Source organism: Bombina bombina, chromosome 12 (genome assembly GCF_027579735.1).
Source record: "Bombina bombina isolate aBomBom1 chromosome 12, aBomBom1.pri, whole genome shotgun sequence".
In the NCBI taxonomy this organism is placed as follows: domain Eukaryota; kingdom Metazoa; phylum Chordata; class Amphibia; order Anura; family Bombinatoridae; genus Bombina; species Bombina bombina.
In genome coordinates, this window is record NC_069510.1 from 45,233,698 (window position 1) to 45,251,758 (window position 18,061).

An 18,061-nucleotide genomic window follows, 5' to 3' on the forward strand; every position below is an offset into this window, starting at 1 on the left:
TAGAAATAAAATATAAGGCAACCCGGAGTTTAACGCCCAAAAGACACCGGCCTACCCGCAGGACCAGCCAAACGGAGCCCTATCTCACAAAACTGGGAAAGATCTCAACAAATGACAATCAGGAGATTACTTCGTACCCACATGTCTAATAAGGTGCACCATTCAAATTATCAGATTAAAATTTCCCGTATCTGGTAACAATAGGATTATTTATTAAATGAAAAACATGTCTGAGCAACATGCGAAGGCACGCAATCCTGTGACGGAAAGCACAACACTCAGGGACAGATACCCCCGCAGAGAACTGTAGAGGCCCTCCACAAGGCGGAAGACCCAGGACAATAGGGCATGAGCACATTCTCAAAGAAACATCTGGACTCTGCAGACGAACAATCGCCAACATTATGTGGAAGCTAAAATGTGCTGCAACCTCCAGGGGAAACACGCCACCCCGCATGGAGGAACCATAAACTGGGTTACCCGCATGTGCAGAAGTATGATTCGGTAGGGAACTCGCCTCTCGGAGGACAGGATCCCCAGAGGCGGATGGCTCAGCAGTCCCCTGATTCCCAGAGCCCGAGGAACCAGGCGCACTGAAATGGCATACAGAACAAAACTGGTTGACAGGCGTCAACAAGGCCACTCCGTATTCATCAACGGACACAGAATCTGAAATCACAATAGTCTCAGTATCAGAATCCTCTGTAACTGAATCTGAAATTAACACAGTCTTAGCATCAGAATCTTCCATAGCTGGATAGAGGATATTCAAATATAGACTAAAGTAGTGAAAACTAAAATGGCACCTGACACCCCCAATGGCTGGGGCACTCACCACCTCCTATGACCAGACCCCTGCGAACTAGAAACTCTCCTTTGCCACACGGTCAGGAATGCAGAAATGGAACAACGGAACATAGCCACGCTTGAACACAAGGTGAACCGTACAGTCCAAACAAGCGTGCCCAACCAAAATGCTGCATCACTTCCAAAGGCCTCAATGTTCCAACTACGAGCCCAGTACATCGCACATAAGCAGGTTGAATCACATAACAAACATGATTATAAAACCCCTCCAGTTCTATTGAACGGGGGGGGGGGTTTATCCCCACCGGAGATATTAACCCTCGATTCCAAAATACTAAAAGAGACTCACTGAGACCCTATGTATACTTAGACCCGCAAGGTGGTAGCCTCTCGGGAAAACATTCACATTACAGTAAATTGCAAATAAAGTAAAATGAAACGATCTCACCGGAATCAACACAGTGGAACAGGAACACGGCCCTTCAAGTGTGATGATAGTAGCATCGCCTCCACCATGGACTCGAGAGAAGAAAGCAGGCAGCGAAGCAAATTTCGACAACGCTGATTGCTTGATGAGCTGTTACCATGAGTCAGGATGGTTTCGCAGAAAGAAACTCCCTGCATCTCCAGACTCTAACTTTCATCCAAGCCCTCCCTGAGAGACTGACAGGACTACTTAAAACTCCTGTCCCATGTCGAAGAGTACTACCCTCCATAAGAGACAAAAACAAAAATTTAAAATTCTGACACTTGTCTGCCATCCTCCTGGGATGAAAGGCAAAGAATGACTGGGGGATGAGGTGAGTGGGAGGAGTATTTAAGCCTTTGGCTGGGTGGTCTTTGCCTCCTCATTGGTGACCAGATTCTTATTTCCCAAAAGTAATGAATACAGCTGTGGACTATTTCCATTTAAGAAGAAAATCAGCTCTTTTACATTGCAATAAAAAATACAAACAACCCCCAAACAGTAAAACCCACCACCCACCCAACCAAACCCTCAAATAAAAACCTATCTAAATAAACCTAAGCTAAACATTGCCTTGAAAAGGGAATTTGGATGGGCATTGATCTTAAAGGGCATTTAGCTCTTTTACGAATTGTCCAAAACCCTAACCTAAAAAAAAAACCCACCCAAAAAACCCTTAGAAAAACCTAACACTAACCCCCGACGATCCACTTACAGTTATCGAAGTCCGGACATCCATCCTCCTCCAGCCAGCGAAGTCCTCATCCAATCGAGAAGACGTCTTCATCCAGACTGCATCTTTTATCTTTATCCAACCAGCACGGAGCGGGTCCATCCTCAAAACATCCTGTGCGGAGCGCCATCTTCTTACGGTTGTTGGCATAAACTAAAGGTTCCCTTTAGGTGATGTTATCCAAGATGGCGTCCCTTACATTCCTACTGGCTGAAAGATTTCTATCAGCCAATAGTAATTAGGGAAAAAATCATATTGGATGTTGCATTCAACCAATAGGATTGAGCTTTCATCCTATTGGCTGATCCAATCAGCCAAAAGGATTGAGCTCTCATAGGATTTTTTCCCCTTTAATTCCTATTGGCTGATAGAAATATTTCAGCTAATAGGAATGTAAGGGATGCCATCTTGGATGACGTCACTTAAAGGGAACCTTCAGTTTACGCTGATGACCGTAAGAAGAGGATGCTCCGTGCTGGATGTCTTGAAGATGGACCTGCTCCGCGCCGGATGGATGAAGATAGAAGATGCCGTCTGGATGAAGACTTCTTCTCGCTTGGATGAGGACTGGAGGAGGATGGATGTCCGGACTTTGATCACTGTAAGTAGATCGTCGGAGGTTAGTGTTAGGTTTTTTTAAGGGTTTTTTTAACAGGTTTTTTTTTAGGTTAGGGTTTTGGGCAATTCGTAAAAGAGCTAAATGCCCTTTTAAGGGCAATGCCCATCCAAATGCCCTTTTCAGGGCAATGTTTAGCTTAGGTTTATTTAGATAGGTATTTATTTGGGGTGTTTGGTTGGGTGGGTGGTGGGTTTTACTGTTGGGGGGTTGTTTGTATTTTTTATTGCAATGAAAAAGAGCTGATTTATTTGGGGCAATGCCCCGCAAAATGCCCTTTTGGCTAGGGTTTTTTTATTTTGGAGGGGAGGGGGGCGTTTTATTTTGATAGGGCTATTAGATTAGGAGTAATTCATTTTTATTTTTGATAATTTCGTTTCTATTTTTTGTAATTTAGTGTTTGTTTGTTTTTGTAAGTTAGTAAATTGTATTTTATTAATTTATTTAATTTTATTGTAATTTTAGGTTTTAGTGTAAGACAGGTTAGGTTTTATTTTACAGGTAGGTTTGTATTTATTTTAACTAGGTAGCTAGTAAATAGTTAATAACTATTTACTAACTAGTCTACCTAGTTAAAATAAAAACAAACTTACCTGTGAAATAAAAATAAAACCTAAGATAACTACAATATAATTTTGTAGCTAGCTTTTTTTACAGGTAAGTATGTATTTAGTTTTAAATAGGAATTATTTAGTTAATAATTGTAAGGTTTATTTAGATTTATTTTAATTATATTTAAGTTAGGGGGTGTTAGGCTTAGGGTTACGTTAGCGTTAGACTTAGTTTTAGGGTTATGTTAGGATTAGGGGTTAATATATTTATGTAGAGTTAGTGATGTGGGAGGTCAGAGGTTTAGGGTTTAAAGAGGCAGTAAACCTAGAAAATAATGTTATAAAATTCTGCACATAGTGCAGAATTATATAACATTATCTTAGCCAAACTTTATTAAACATAATATTGCCGGTAAAATTTTATTACATTTTTTTAATTAAATTTGTCTAGTTACAGCCCGGCCCGATCTCGCCATTACACTCAATGCAGCTCGCTCCTGCTCTGTCTGATAGCGGGAGCGAGCTGCATTGAGTGTAATGGCGCGATTGGGCTGTGACTAGACAGCTGCCCAGATGTGCTCAGAGGGAAAACCAGACCCGCTCAGTAGAGCAAGAGCGGCGGTCTGAAAAACCCTCTTTTTTTAATCAAATTTCACCGGCAATATTATGTTGAATAAAGTTTGGCTAAGATAATGTAATATAATTCTGCACTATGTGCAGAATTATATAACATTATTTTCTAGGTTTACTGCCCCTTTAATAATTTATTTTAGTATATTTCGTTGCGGGGGGCTTGCGGTTTAGTGGTTAATAGGTTTATTAAAGCAGCGGTGTGGATGGACGGCAGATTAGGGGTTAATAATATTTAAATAGTGTTTGTGATGCGGGAGGGCAGCGGATTAGGGGTTAATAGGTTTATTATAGTGGCAACAATGTTGGGGAGCGGCTGAACAGGGGTTAATAATTTTTAATAGTGGCTGCAAGGTCCGGAGCGGCAGATTATGGGTTAATAAATTTATTATAGTGTTTGCGATGTGGGAGGGCCTCGGTTTAGGGGTTAATAGGTAGTTTATGGGTGTTAGGGTACTTTTTAACACTTTAGTTATGAGTTTTATGCTACAGATTTGTAACGTAAAATTCAGAACTACTGACTTTAGATGGCGGTACGGATCTTGACAGTATAGGGTGTACTGCTCACTTTTTGGCCTCCCAAGCAAACTCGTAATACCGGCGCTATGGGAGTCCCTTTGAAAAAGGGCTTTTTAAAAAGTGCGGTACTGACGTTGTGTGACAGCCAAAAAGGTGTGCGGTACACCTATACCTACAAGAATTGTAATAGCAGTGTTAGGGAAAAAGCAGCGTTATAAAGCATAACACTGCTTTTTCACTCATAACGCAAAACTCGTAATCTAGCTGCAAATGTTTTAGCCTCTATTTAATAGGTATAATTGGTGCACAAATTAAAAAAACATAATTTATGCTTACCTGATAAATTCCTTTCTCCTGTAGTGTAGTCAGTCCACGGGTCATCCATTACTTATGGGATATTAACTCCTCCCCAACAGGAAGTGCAAGAGGATCACCCAAGCAGAGCTGCTATATAGCTCCTCCCCTCTACGTCACACCCAGTCATTCGACCGAAAACCAAACGAGAAAGGAGAAACTATAGGGTGCAGTGGTGACTGGAGTATAATTTAAAAATTTAGACCTGCCATAAAAAAACAGGGCGGGCCGTGGACTGACTACACTACAGGAGAAAGGAATTTATCAGGTAAGCATAAATTATGTTTTCTCCTGTTAAGTGTAGTCAGTCCACGGGTCATCCATTACTTATGGGATACCAATACCAAAGCTAAAGTACACGGATGACGGGAGGGACAGGCAGGATCTTTATACGGAAGGAACCACTGCCTGAAGAACCTTTCTCCCAAAAACAGCCTCCGAAGAAGCAAAAGTGTCAAATTTGTAAAATTTGGAAAAAGTATGAAGAGAAGACCAAGTTGCAGCCTTGCAAATCTGTTCAACAGAGGCCTCATTCTTAAAGGCCCAAGTGGAAGCCACAGCTCTAGTAGAATGAGCTGTAATCCTTTCAGGAGGTTGCTGTCCAGCAGTCTCATAGGCTAAACGTATTATGCTACGAAGCCAAAAGGATAGAGAGGTAGCAGATGCTTTTTGACCTCTCCTCTGTCCAGAATAAACGACAAACAGGGAAGAAGTTTGGCGAAAATCTTTAGTTGCCTGTAAATAAAATTTCAGGGCACGGACTACGTCTAGATTGTGCAGAAGTTGTTCCTTCTTTGAAGAAGGGTTAGGGCACAATGATGGAACAACAATCTCTTGATTGATATTCTTGTTAGTAACTACCTTAGGTAAGAACCCAGGTTTAGTACGCAGAACTACCTTATCTGAATGAAAAATCAGATAAGGGGAATCACAATGTAAGGCTGATAACTCAGAGACTCTACGAGCCGAGGAAATAGCCATTAAAAACAGAACTTTCCAAGATAACAGCTTGATATCAATGGAATGAAGGGGTTCAAACGGAACACCCTGTAAAACGTTAAGAACTAAATTTAAGCTCCACGGTGGAGCTACAATCTTAAACACAGGCTTAATCCTAGCCAAAGCCTGACAAAAAGCCTGAACGTCTGGAACTTCTGACAGACGTTTGTGTAAAAGGATGGACAGAGCTGAAATCTGTCCCTTTAAAGAACTTGCAGATAAACCCTTTTCTAAACCTTCTTGTAGAAAAGACAATATCCTAGGAATCCTAACCTTACTCCATGAGTAGTTCTTGGATTCGCACCAGTGTAAGTATTTACGCCATATCTTATGGTAAATTTTCCTGGTAACAGGTTTCCTAGCCTGTATTAAGGTATCAATTACTGACTCCGAAAATCCACGCTTTGATAAAATCAAGCGTTCAATTTCCATGCAGTCAGCTTCAGAGAAATTAGATTTTGATGTTTGAAAGGACCCTGAATTAGAAGGTCCTGTCTCAGAGGCAGAGACCAAGGTGGACAGGATGACATGTCCACTAGATCTGCATACCAGGTCCTGCGTGGCCACGCAGGCGCTATTAGAATCACTGATGCTTTCTCCTGTTTGATCCTGGCAATCGAACGAGGAAGCATCGGGAAGGGTGGAAACACATAAGCCATCCTGAAGGTCCAAGGTGCTGTCAAGGCATCTATCAGGACCGCTCCCGGGTCCCTGGACCTGGACCCGTAACAAGGAAGCTTGGCGTTCTGGCGAGACGCCATGAGATCCATATTTGGTTTGCCCCAACGTCGAAGTATTTGGGCAAAGACCTCCGGATGAAGTTCCCACTCCCCCGGATGAAAAGTCTGGCGACTTAGGAAATCCGCCTCCCAGTTCTCCACGCCTGGGATGTGGATCGCTGACAGGTGGCAAGAGTGAGACTCTGCCCAGCGAATTATCTTTGATACTTCCATCATCGCTAGGGAACTCCTTGTCCCTCCCTGATGGTTGATGTAAGCCACAGTCGTGATGTTGTCCGACTGAAACCTGATGAACCTCAGAGTTGCTAACTGAGGCCAAGCCAGAAGGGCATTGAGAACTGCTCTCAATTCCAGAATGTTTATTGGAAGGAGACTCTCCTCTTGAGTCCATGATCCCTGAGCCTTCAGGGAATTCCAGACAGCGCCCCAACCTAGTAGGCTGGCGTCTGTTGTTACAATTGTCCAGTCTGGCCTGCTGAAGGGCATCCCCCTGGACAGATGTGGCCGAGAAAGCCACCATAGAAGAGAATCTCTGGTCTCTTGATCCAGATTCAGCGTAGGGGACAAATCTGAGTAATCCCCATTCCACTGACTTAGCATGCACAATTGCAGCGGTCTGAGGTGCAGGCGTGCAAAAGGAACTATGTCCATTGCCGCTACCATTAAGCCAATTACCTCCATGCATTGAGCCACTGACGGGTGTTGAATGGAATGAAGGACACGCAAGCATTTAGAAGCTTTGTTAACCTGTCCTCTGTCAGGTAAATTTTCATTTCTACAGAATCTATAAGAGTCCCCAAGAAGGGAACTCTTGTGAGTGGTAAGAGAGAACTCTTCTCTTCGTTCACTTTCCACCCATGCGACCTTAGAAATGCCAGTACTAACTCTGTATGAGACTTGGCAGTTTGGAAGCTTGACGCTTGTATCAGAATGTCGTCTAGGTACGGAGCTACCGAAATTCCTCGCGGTCTTAGTACCGCCAGAAGAGAGCCCAGAACCTTTGTAAAGATTCTTGGAGCCGTAGCCAACCCGAAGGGAAGAGCTACAAACTGGTAATGCCTGTCTAGGAAGGCAAACCTTAGATACCGGTAATGTTCTCTGTGAATCGGTATGTGAAGGTAAGCATCCTTTAAATCCACTGTGGTCATGTACTGACCTCTTTGGATCATGGGTAAGATTGTCCGAATAGTTTCCATCTTGAACGATGGAACTCTTAGGAATTTGTTTAGGATCTTTAAATCCAATATTGGTCTGAAGGTTCCCTCTTTTTTGGGAACCACAAACAGATTTGAGTAAAACCCTTGTCCGTGTTCCGACCGCGGAACTGGGTGGATCACTCCCATTAGTAAAAGGTCTTGTACACAGCGTAGAAACGCCTCTTTCTTTATCTGGTTTGTTGACAACCTTGAAAGGTGAAATCTCCCTTGTGGAGGAGAAGCTTTGAAGTCCAGAAGATATCCCTGAGATATGATCTCCAACGCCCAGGGATCCTGGACATCTCTTGCCCAAGCCTGGGCGAAGAGAGAGAGTCTGCCCCCCACTAGATCCGTTTCCGGATCGGGGGCCCTCACTTCATGCTGTCTTAGGGGCAGCAGCAGGTTTTCTGGCCTGCTTGCCCTTGTTCCAGGTCTGGTTAGGTTTCCAGCCTTGTCTGTAGCGAGCAACAGCTCCTTCCTGTTTTGGAGCAGAGGAAGTTGATGCTGCTCCTGCCTTGAAGTTACGAAAGGCACGAAAATTAGACTGTCTAGCCCTAGGTTTGGCTCTGTCTTGAGGCAGGGCATGGCCTTTACCTCCCGTAATATCAGCGATAATTTCTTTCAAACCGGGCCCAAATAAAGTCGGCCCCTTGAAAGGTATGTTAAGTAATTTCGATTTAGAAGTTACATCAGCTGACCAGGATTTTAGCCACAGCGCTCTGCGTGCCTGAATGGCGAATCCGGAATTCTTAGCCGTAAGTTTAGTTAAATGTACTACGGCATCAGAAATAAATGAATTAGCTAGCTTAAGGGTTTTAAGCTTGTGTGAAATCTCATCCAATGGCGCTGAGTCAAGGGTCTCTTCCAGAGACTCAAACCAAAATGCTGCCGCAGCCGTGACAGGCGCAATGCATGCAAGGGGTTGTAATATAAAACCTTGTTGAACAAACATTTTCTTAAGGTAACCCTCTAACTTTTTATCCATTGGATCTGAAAAGGCACAACTATCCTCCACCGGGATAGTGGTACGCTTAGCTAAAGTAGAAACTGCTCCCTCCACCTTAGGGACCGTTTGCCATAAGTCCCGTGTGGTGGCGTCTATTGGAAACATTTTTCTGAATATAGGAGGGGGTGAGAAAGGCACACCGGGTCTATCCCACTCCTTAGTAACAATTTCAGTAAGTCTCTTAGGTATAGGAAAAACGTCAGTACTCGTCGGTACCGCAAAATATTTATCCAACCTACACATTTTCTCTGGGATTGCAACTGAACCGGATTAGTTATAGAAACCAAATTTAGTAAAGGATTGCACTCATTAGCAATGGATGATTAACCCTTAATATCAGAAAAAAACGGATAACAATTGAAAATATAAGCGTTTTTATCACAGTCAAAGCACAGTCTCACAGGTCTGCTGTGAGTGATTACCTCCCTCAAAACTAGTTTTGAAGACCCCTGAGCTCTGTGGAGACGTCCTGGATCATGCAGGGAGAAAAAGGCAGACTGTGACTGAATTTCTGATGCGTAGTAAAAGCGCCAAAATAGGCCCCTCCCACTCACACTACAACAGTGAGGGAAGCTCAGTAAACTGTTTTAATTTAAAACAAACGACAGCCATGTGGAAAATAACGCCCAAAACAATTTTTCACCAAGTACCTCAGATAATTAAACGATTTAACATGCCAGCAAACGTTTAAAATCTAATTTATGAAATGTCATTAAAAGCCTGCTGCTAGTCGCTCACACTGCAAGTTAGGCTAAAAGTTATATGCATACAGTATTTTCCCAGTGAAGTGCCATTCCCCAGAAATACTTAAGTGTAAACATATATACATATCAGCCTGATACCAGTTGCTACTACTGCATTTAAGGCTGTACTTACATTATATCGGTATTAGCAGTATTTTCTCAGTCAATTCCATTCCTTAGAAAATAATATACTGCAACATACCTCTTTGCAGGTGAACCTGCCCGCTGTCCCCTGATCTGAAGTTACCTTACTCCTCAGAATGGCCGAGAACAGCAAATGGATCTTAGTTATGTCCGCTAAGATCATACACAAAAACTCAGGTAGATTCCTCTTCAAATTCTGCCTGAGAAGAAAACAACACACTCCGGTGCCGTTTAAAATAACAAACTTTTGATTGAAGATATAAAAACTAAGTTTAATCACCACAGTCCTCTCACACATCCTATCTATTAGTTGGGTGCAAGAGAATGACTGGGTGTGACGTAGAGGGGAGGAGCTATATAGCAGCTCTGCTTGGGTGATCCTCTTGCACTTCCTGTTGGGGAGGAGTTAATATCCCATAAGTAATGGATGACCCGTGGACTGACTACACTTAACAGGAGAAAATAGCATTAACATTCAATGTCAATAGTCTGATGAATACAATTTCCAACACCAAATTTCAAATGTCTGAATATCACAACTGAAATAATAGTCACTGGACTTACAATTACATTTCTTCAATGTTTGAATTTGAACAAAAGCTATGTAAAATTAGTTTATAAAAATGCATATATTTAAAGAACATCTATATAAAACTTGTATATATTTTTTTAGGTAAGTTTATGTTTAACGAGCTCTGAAATTGTGTTCTATAAATATATATATATATATATATATATATACTCTCACAAACATGGAGAAACAATACCAAGGTGCTTGAAAAAGTGAAATTAGCAAACAGAAGACCAGACGTTTCGCTACGTACACTCCTCAAATATGTGCGTGTGTGTGTATATATATATATATATATATATATATATATATATATTATACACAGTATATACATATAGACGTAAAAGCAAGACTAAGTTTAAAAAAAGACAGTTTATGTATGTGCATCTGTCTATATACCAAAGGAAAGCCAGGATCCCATTTCCTGCCATGCCGGCTTACAAAGATGTGCAATAGGCCCTACGCATAATTCTTCTGATACAATATATTGTTACTACAGCGTCTAATTCAGGCTTCATAATAGCAAGATCCTGCAGTGATAGCTTCTTCCTATTTATATCTAATTCTTCATATATCTCAGGATATTGTATGTTTAATATTTAACGTTTCATAGGAGTTTATTAAAAAATATCTACACACTATATATTTCAAACAAATTGATTTAATATTTTTTCCTTCACAAACAGGCATTTATCAGGATATAAAACGAGTTTAGATATATAAAATTAAATATAAGATTTAAAATGAATTTATAAATTATTATTATTATCGCTGTTTGTAAAGCACCTTCAGTTCCGTAGGGCTGGGTACACATTACTGATACATGGAACACAATAAATAATAATAAAGATATATAAAAGAGTATAAACAAAACAAATTAAAAGTACATGACTGTCAAAATAAACTTTTCACAATTCCGATAGAGCATGTAATTTTAACAGGCTTAAATTGACTTTTAATATCAAATTTGCTTTTTTCTCTTGGGGCGAGATTACATATGCGGCGTCGCCCGTAAAAGCCAGTGACGCCGGTTTTTAGTCCGGTATTGCTATTACATATACGGAGCCGCATATAAATGCAGCTCATATATTTTACCCGTCACCCGCTAATTTTACTCCAGTAAACTAACATAGAATGGTGTCACAAATCAGTATCACATATTCAGCGCAAGGACTTCCACTGCGAAAATGGATAAATCTTACTCCATTTTCACCTCACCACACATAGGCAGGCGCAGCAAGCCTTGCTCTGAGTATATAAGCACCGTAACTCCCTGAAAGTTCTAACACCTAACGCATGCGGAATATCTACCTGTCAACCGCCATCTTCCCCACAACAATAACTATTAAAATATATTAACCCCTAATGTGACAACCCCCACATCTCAAACTACCTAATAGTGATTAACTCCTAAACGGGCATCCCCCACCAACGCAAATATACCTGTTTAAACTATGAACCCCTAATCCGCCATATCCCCACAACGTGTTAAAACTAATTAACCTATTAACCCCTAAATCGCCAACCCACCACAACGCAAATAACTAACACCTAGATTTAGAGTTTTGCGGCCAAAGGGGTGCGTTAGCTACGCGGCTTTTTTTTCCAGTACTGCTTCTAAACAACGCTGGTATTGAGAGTTCTCCGAAGGGCTGCGTTAGGCTCCAAAAAGGGAGCGTTGAGCCGAATTTACCGCCACTTCAACCCTCAATACCAGCGTTGCTTACGGTAGCGGCTAGCTGGAAAAACGTGCTCGTGCACGATTCCCCCATAGGAAACAATGGGGCAGTGTGGGCTGAAAAAAAACTAACACCTGCAAAAAAGCAGCGTTCAGCTCCTAACGCAGCCCCACTGTTTCCTATGGGGAAACAGTTTCTAAGTCTGCACCTAACACCCTAACATGTACCCCGAGACTAAACACCCCTAACCTTACACTTATTAACCCCTAATCTGCCGCCCCCGCTATCGCTGACACCTGCATATTATTATTAACCCCTAATCTTCCGCTCCGGACACCGCCGCAACCTACATTATCCCTATGAACCCCTAATCTGCTGCCCCTAACACCGTCGACCCCTATATTATATTTATTAACCCCTAATCTGCCCCCCCCACGTCGCCGCTACCTTACCTACACTTATTAACCCCTATTCTGCCGACCGGACCTCACCGCTACTCTAATAAATGTATTAACCCCTAAACCGCCGCACTCCCGCCTCGCAAATCCTATAATAAATTGTATTACCCCTAATATGCCCTCCTTAACATCGCCGCCACCTAACTTCAAGTATTAACTTCTAATCTGCCGACCAGACCTCGCCGCTACTATAATAAATGTATTAACCCCTAAAGTTAAGTCTAACCCTAACACCCCCCCCTAAATTAAATATAATTTTTATCTAACTAAATAAATATAATTTTTATCTAACTAAATAAATTAACTCTTATTAACTAAAGTATTCCTATTTAAAGCTAAATACTCAAGGTTATCAGGCCTGAGCCAGTTGTCACCAGAAACTCCCTAAAAAATAAAGAATATACTCAGCTGTCCATTTCTAGTGACCAAAGGGACTCAGATTTTCTGGGTGGCAACGACTCAGATAATAAAATGATATAGAGAAATGTGGGAAGTCCTCTTCTAATATGCAATATATAAGTGCAAGTGCAAGGTGCATACAGGTGAATACTGTTGTGTCCGGGACTTACCCTTAAGGAGCCTAACCGCCCCCGGAATCTGTGTATGCCGTGCAGTACCTCAGACAGGAAATCAAGGATGCCGGGGGACCTCCGCGGTCAAACCGAAATCGATTCGGTGGGCTGTCTGCTCCAAACCAACCGGCGTAAATGTGAGAATCTCCAGCAGCGCTTCAGGCTAAACACAGGTGCACTGCGATGTCTGTTTGTGACGTTGCAGGATCTCTGGTAGGGGGGGCGGTGCTCTTGCTTCACCCGGGTTTTACAACAGTATGCTTCGTATGTAAGGGCTTTGAGCTAATCCAAACTGGTGCGATAAAGGCAATCAGAGAAGTAGGATAGGATCCAGCTTTATGCAAATAAAATCCATCTTTATTGGCAAAGTTAAAACGCCAAGAGTGGCTCAGCGAACAGCATACATAGATAGTAAGCAAAAACCAGTGTGTGAGCGTGACACCACGGCTTACATGTTTCGGCGCTCAGCCATAATCATAGCCATAGGTATCATGCAGGTGAATGCAGGTTTAAAAAACTGTGTTACAATTGTGATTGGTTAAAAACAATAGATACAAAACACGCCCACACCAGGTAAAGAGTAATTTGATTAACCCTTAGTATCCAAGCTACGCTACAGCAAGAGTACACACACTACAGTATATATAAGATAAATCCTTAGAAATATGAACAAATTTCTAAAATAGAAAACTACTAAGACTAATATGAGAACATTGAGGGAAAATTGCCCTAACTGTCACAAATTATTTCTGCGCTAAATATCATTATAGTTAGCAAGCACTAAAGCATCATGTATATATTTGCAGAATTCTCAAATGGCATAGTTGAAACTTGGGTTGAGTAATAATAATATCAGTTAACTAAAATAAGTTCTCTTACAGTATTATCTCTCCAAGGTATGTACCCCATTAAAGGATGTAGTTATGTGCTCGCATGTATAAATATACATACACTGGTACGTGCGATATACGCATATATGTTCACACAGCTTGCGGGGCAGACTAAAGTATAACCCTCAATACGTATGGAAGGATAGTTCAGAATAGATATTAAAAGTGCGAAACACATCTAAAATACATCTGAAAGTACCGAAAAAATGAGACAAAGGGATGGGATATAACAGAATAGCAATACCCTTAGGTGAATAATATGTATATGGAGTAGTTTGAATATGAATGTTAATATTGATATTTTGAAGTTATTCCCAGAAATTGATCAAATCATATCGTGAGTTTAAACCCAATGGTAATCTGGTTTTTAGGGTGTATATCCAATATACTTCCCTTTTGGCAAGTATGTTATCCAGATTGCCACCTCTCTTGGGCACTTTAGCTTGTTCTATTGCTGCCCATTTAAATGAGTTTAAGCTACTATGATGTTTTGTGGCAAAATGTTGCCACAAGATTTAGTATGTGTTTTGAATCCCTCGTATATGAAGGTAGTAGGTGGACTAATGGCTGCAAAATAGCATCCAGCCACTGGGACAATCTTTCAAAGATAGAATCTATACCGCTGACTATAGGGCGGCCTTGTACGTTATGAAGGGATTTATGAACCTTAGGGAACATATGGAAAACTGGGATTCTTGGGTATTTTACATAAAGGTAGTCAGCTGTGTTTTCATCTAAGAAACCATGTTCAATGCCATCATCTAGTATATCAAATAGGAGCTTCTTATACTCATTTGTTGGATTTCTGGGAAGAATCGAGTAGTCAGTAGGGGTTATTAAAGAATTCACTTCAGCAATAACAGGACAGACATATCCCATTAAATCTTGCTTAAATTGTCAAAGCACTAACGTTATATATATCATTACATGTACCCTATGTAATATTCAATACATAGGGTTAACCTCTAGGGATATAAATTCCCGTATTAGAGAACACTTTTCGACTATTACAAAGGGTACATCTAGCACACCACTTGTGCAACATTTTGCCACAAAACATCATAGTAGCTTAAACTCATTTAAATGGGCAGCAATAGAACAAGCTAAAGTGCCCAAGAGAGGTGGCAATCTGGATAACATACTTGCCAAAAGGGAAGTATATTGGATATACACCCTAAAAACCAGATTACCATTGGGTTTAAACTCACGATATGATTTGATCAATTTCTGGGAATAACTTAAAAATATCAATATTAACATTCATATTCAAACTACTCCATATACATATTATTCACCTAAGGGTATTGTTATTCTGTTATATCCCATCCCTTTGTCTCATTTTTTCGGTACTTTCAGATGTATTTTAGATGTGTTTCGCACTTTTAATATCTATTCTGAACTATCCTTCCATACGTATTGAGGGTTATACTTTAGTCTGCCCCGCAAGCTGTGTGAACATATATGCGTATATCGCACGTACCAGTGTATGTATATTTATACATGCGAGCACATAACTACATCCTTTAATGGGGTACATACCTTGGAGAGATAATACTGTAAGAGAACTTATTTTAGTTAACTGATATTATTATTACTCAACCCAAGTTTCAACTATGCCATTTGAGAATTCTGCAAATATATACATGATGCTTTAGTGCTTGCTAACTATAATGATATTTAGCGCAGAAATAATTTGTGACAGTTAGGGCAATTTTCCCTCAATGTTCTCATATTAGTCTTAGTAGTTTTCTATTTTAGAAATTTGTTCATATTTCTAAGGATTTATCTTATATATACTGTAGTGTGTGTACTCTTGCTGTAGCGTAGCTTGGATACTAAGGGTTAATCAAATTACTCTTTACCTGGTGTGGGCGTGTTTTGTATCTATTGTTTTTAACCAATCACAATTGTAACACAGTTTTTTAAACCTGCATTCACCTGCATGATACCTATGGCTATGATTATGGCTGAGCGCCGAAACATGTAAGCCGTGGTGTCACGCTCACACACTGGTTTTTGCTTACTATCTATGTATGCTGTTCGCTGAGCCACTCTTGGCGTTTTAACTTTGCCAATAAAGATGGATTTTATTTGCATAAAGCTGGATCCTATCCTACTTCTCTGATTGCCTTTATCGCACCAGTTTGGATTAGCTCAAAGCCCTTACATACGAAGCATACTGTTGTAAAACCCGGGTGAAGCAAGAGCACCGCCCCCCCTACCAGAGATCCTGCAACGGATTTTATTTGCATAAAGCTGGATCCTATCCTACTTCTCTGGCAACGACTCAGAACAGAGACCCTCTAGTCTCCCCACTAATCCCCAAAATAGACAGGATACACATCAGGGTTTTCAGAGTGCCCTAAGATCAACAGAAGGGGGAGGAAATGCAGAAAGAGGCGCAAGAGGCAGGTGGGGAGCAAGAAGAGGCAGAGGCAGAGGCAGAAGGAACAAGTACACTCTTTAAAAATAATCAATTTGTCTTCTACAATTCTAACAGAATCAGAAACACAGGTCCTGAGTTTTGGATTGGGATATGTTCCAACAAGTGATTTTAATTTATTTGACACCATAGTAGACGTTAATAAAATGATAAGGGATTTAACCCTGAGAAAATTCTTTTGGAACAGATCCTCATCCAACACAACTCAGGAGGGTAATGACCTTGCCATAAACACTGACATAACATCTAACAACATCATTAGCAATCAGGAGATTACTGACCTAGTATCTTTTCAAGAAACCTGTGATGTGATGAATTTACAGGATCTATATGCAGAATCCTCATTAGACACACAGAACCTTAAGGCCTCACATGGAGGCTTTAAACCACGGTCAGTGTTCTATCCAACAAAGGAAAGGGGTCCTTTTTTGGAAGCTTTCCACAAAAGGATAGAGGAAGATCTAATACATCTTTCACTAAATCACAAAAGAACCTATCCTAATCTCACCATCTCGCAGAGAGAGGCTCTAAAAAATCTAAGTGTCAGACAAGATATAGTCATTAAAGACTCTGATAAGGGTGGAAGTATTGTTATCCTTGATAGATCTGATTATGTCTCAGAAGCACACAGGCAACTGTATGATGAAAATGTATACCAAAAATTGAGTAGTGATCCGACTGAGGATTACAAGAAACAGCTCTGGGACATGCTGGATGACGGACTGGAGGAGGGTACTCTTGATGCAGATACAGCAGAGTATCTATATGTCTCCCGTCCGGTGATGTCGGTCTTCCACCACCTACCCAAAGTACATAAATCTGTGGTAGCAGTAAAGGGAAGACCGATAGTCTCCGGGATAGGGTCTTTGTTTGAGCGACTTTCTAGTTGGGTTGAGTCCCTCCTCCAGCCTCTTGTCCTCCAAATACCGTCCTATCTAAAAGACTCAAAACATCTCTTAAATTACTTACAACAGGTTAACTGGGATAGCAACTGCTCATGGCTCACCATAGATGTGGTGGGCCTTTATTCGGCCATACCCCACCAGGATGGCCTAAAGGCAGTGGAATTTTTTCTTACAAATCAGAGTAACTACGATGCCCCATTGATAGGATATATCATGAGGGTTCTGGACTTTCTCCTGAGTCACAATTATTTTAAGTTTGAGGGGGAATTCTTTCTGCAGAGACGTGGGACCGCCATGGGGGCCAAGTTTGCCCCTTCATACGCCAACATCTTTATGGCGTGGTGGGAGCGGTCCCACGTCTATGCAGACAGTAACCCCTTCAAGGACTACATCAAAACATATAAAAGGTACATAGACGACCTTTTAATAGTATGGACAGGTACTGAACAACAGATGAGAGATTTTGTTCAATACATTAACCAGAATGATCTTAATCTCCAGTTTACCTTCCAACATGAAGTAGAACAAATTCCATACCTAGATCTTATTCTTACTGGTGACATGGAACTTGGTCAGGTGACAACCAGCCTTTACAGGAAACCGATTACCTCAAATACATTGTTACATGCACGCAGTAATCATATCAGCCAATCAGATTGAACTTGAATCTGATTGGCTGATTCAATCAGCCAATCAGATTTTCTTACCTTAATTCCGATTGGCTGATAGAATCCTATCAGCCAATCGGAATTTGAGGGACGCCATCTTGGATGACGTCACTTAAAGGAACCTTCATTCGTCGGTAGTCATCGGAAGGAAGAGGATGTTCTGCGCCGGAGGTCTTGAAGATGGAGCCGCTCCTCGTCAGATGGATGAAGATAGAATATGCCGCTTGGATGAAGATGTCTGCCAGTCCGGATGTCCTCTTCTGCCCGGATAGGATGAAGACTTCTGCCGCTCCGGATGTCTTCTTTTGGTCCATCGGTGCCCGGCTGGGTGAACACGACTCAAGGTAGGGAGATCTTCAGGGGGGTAGTGT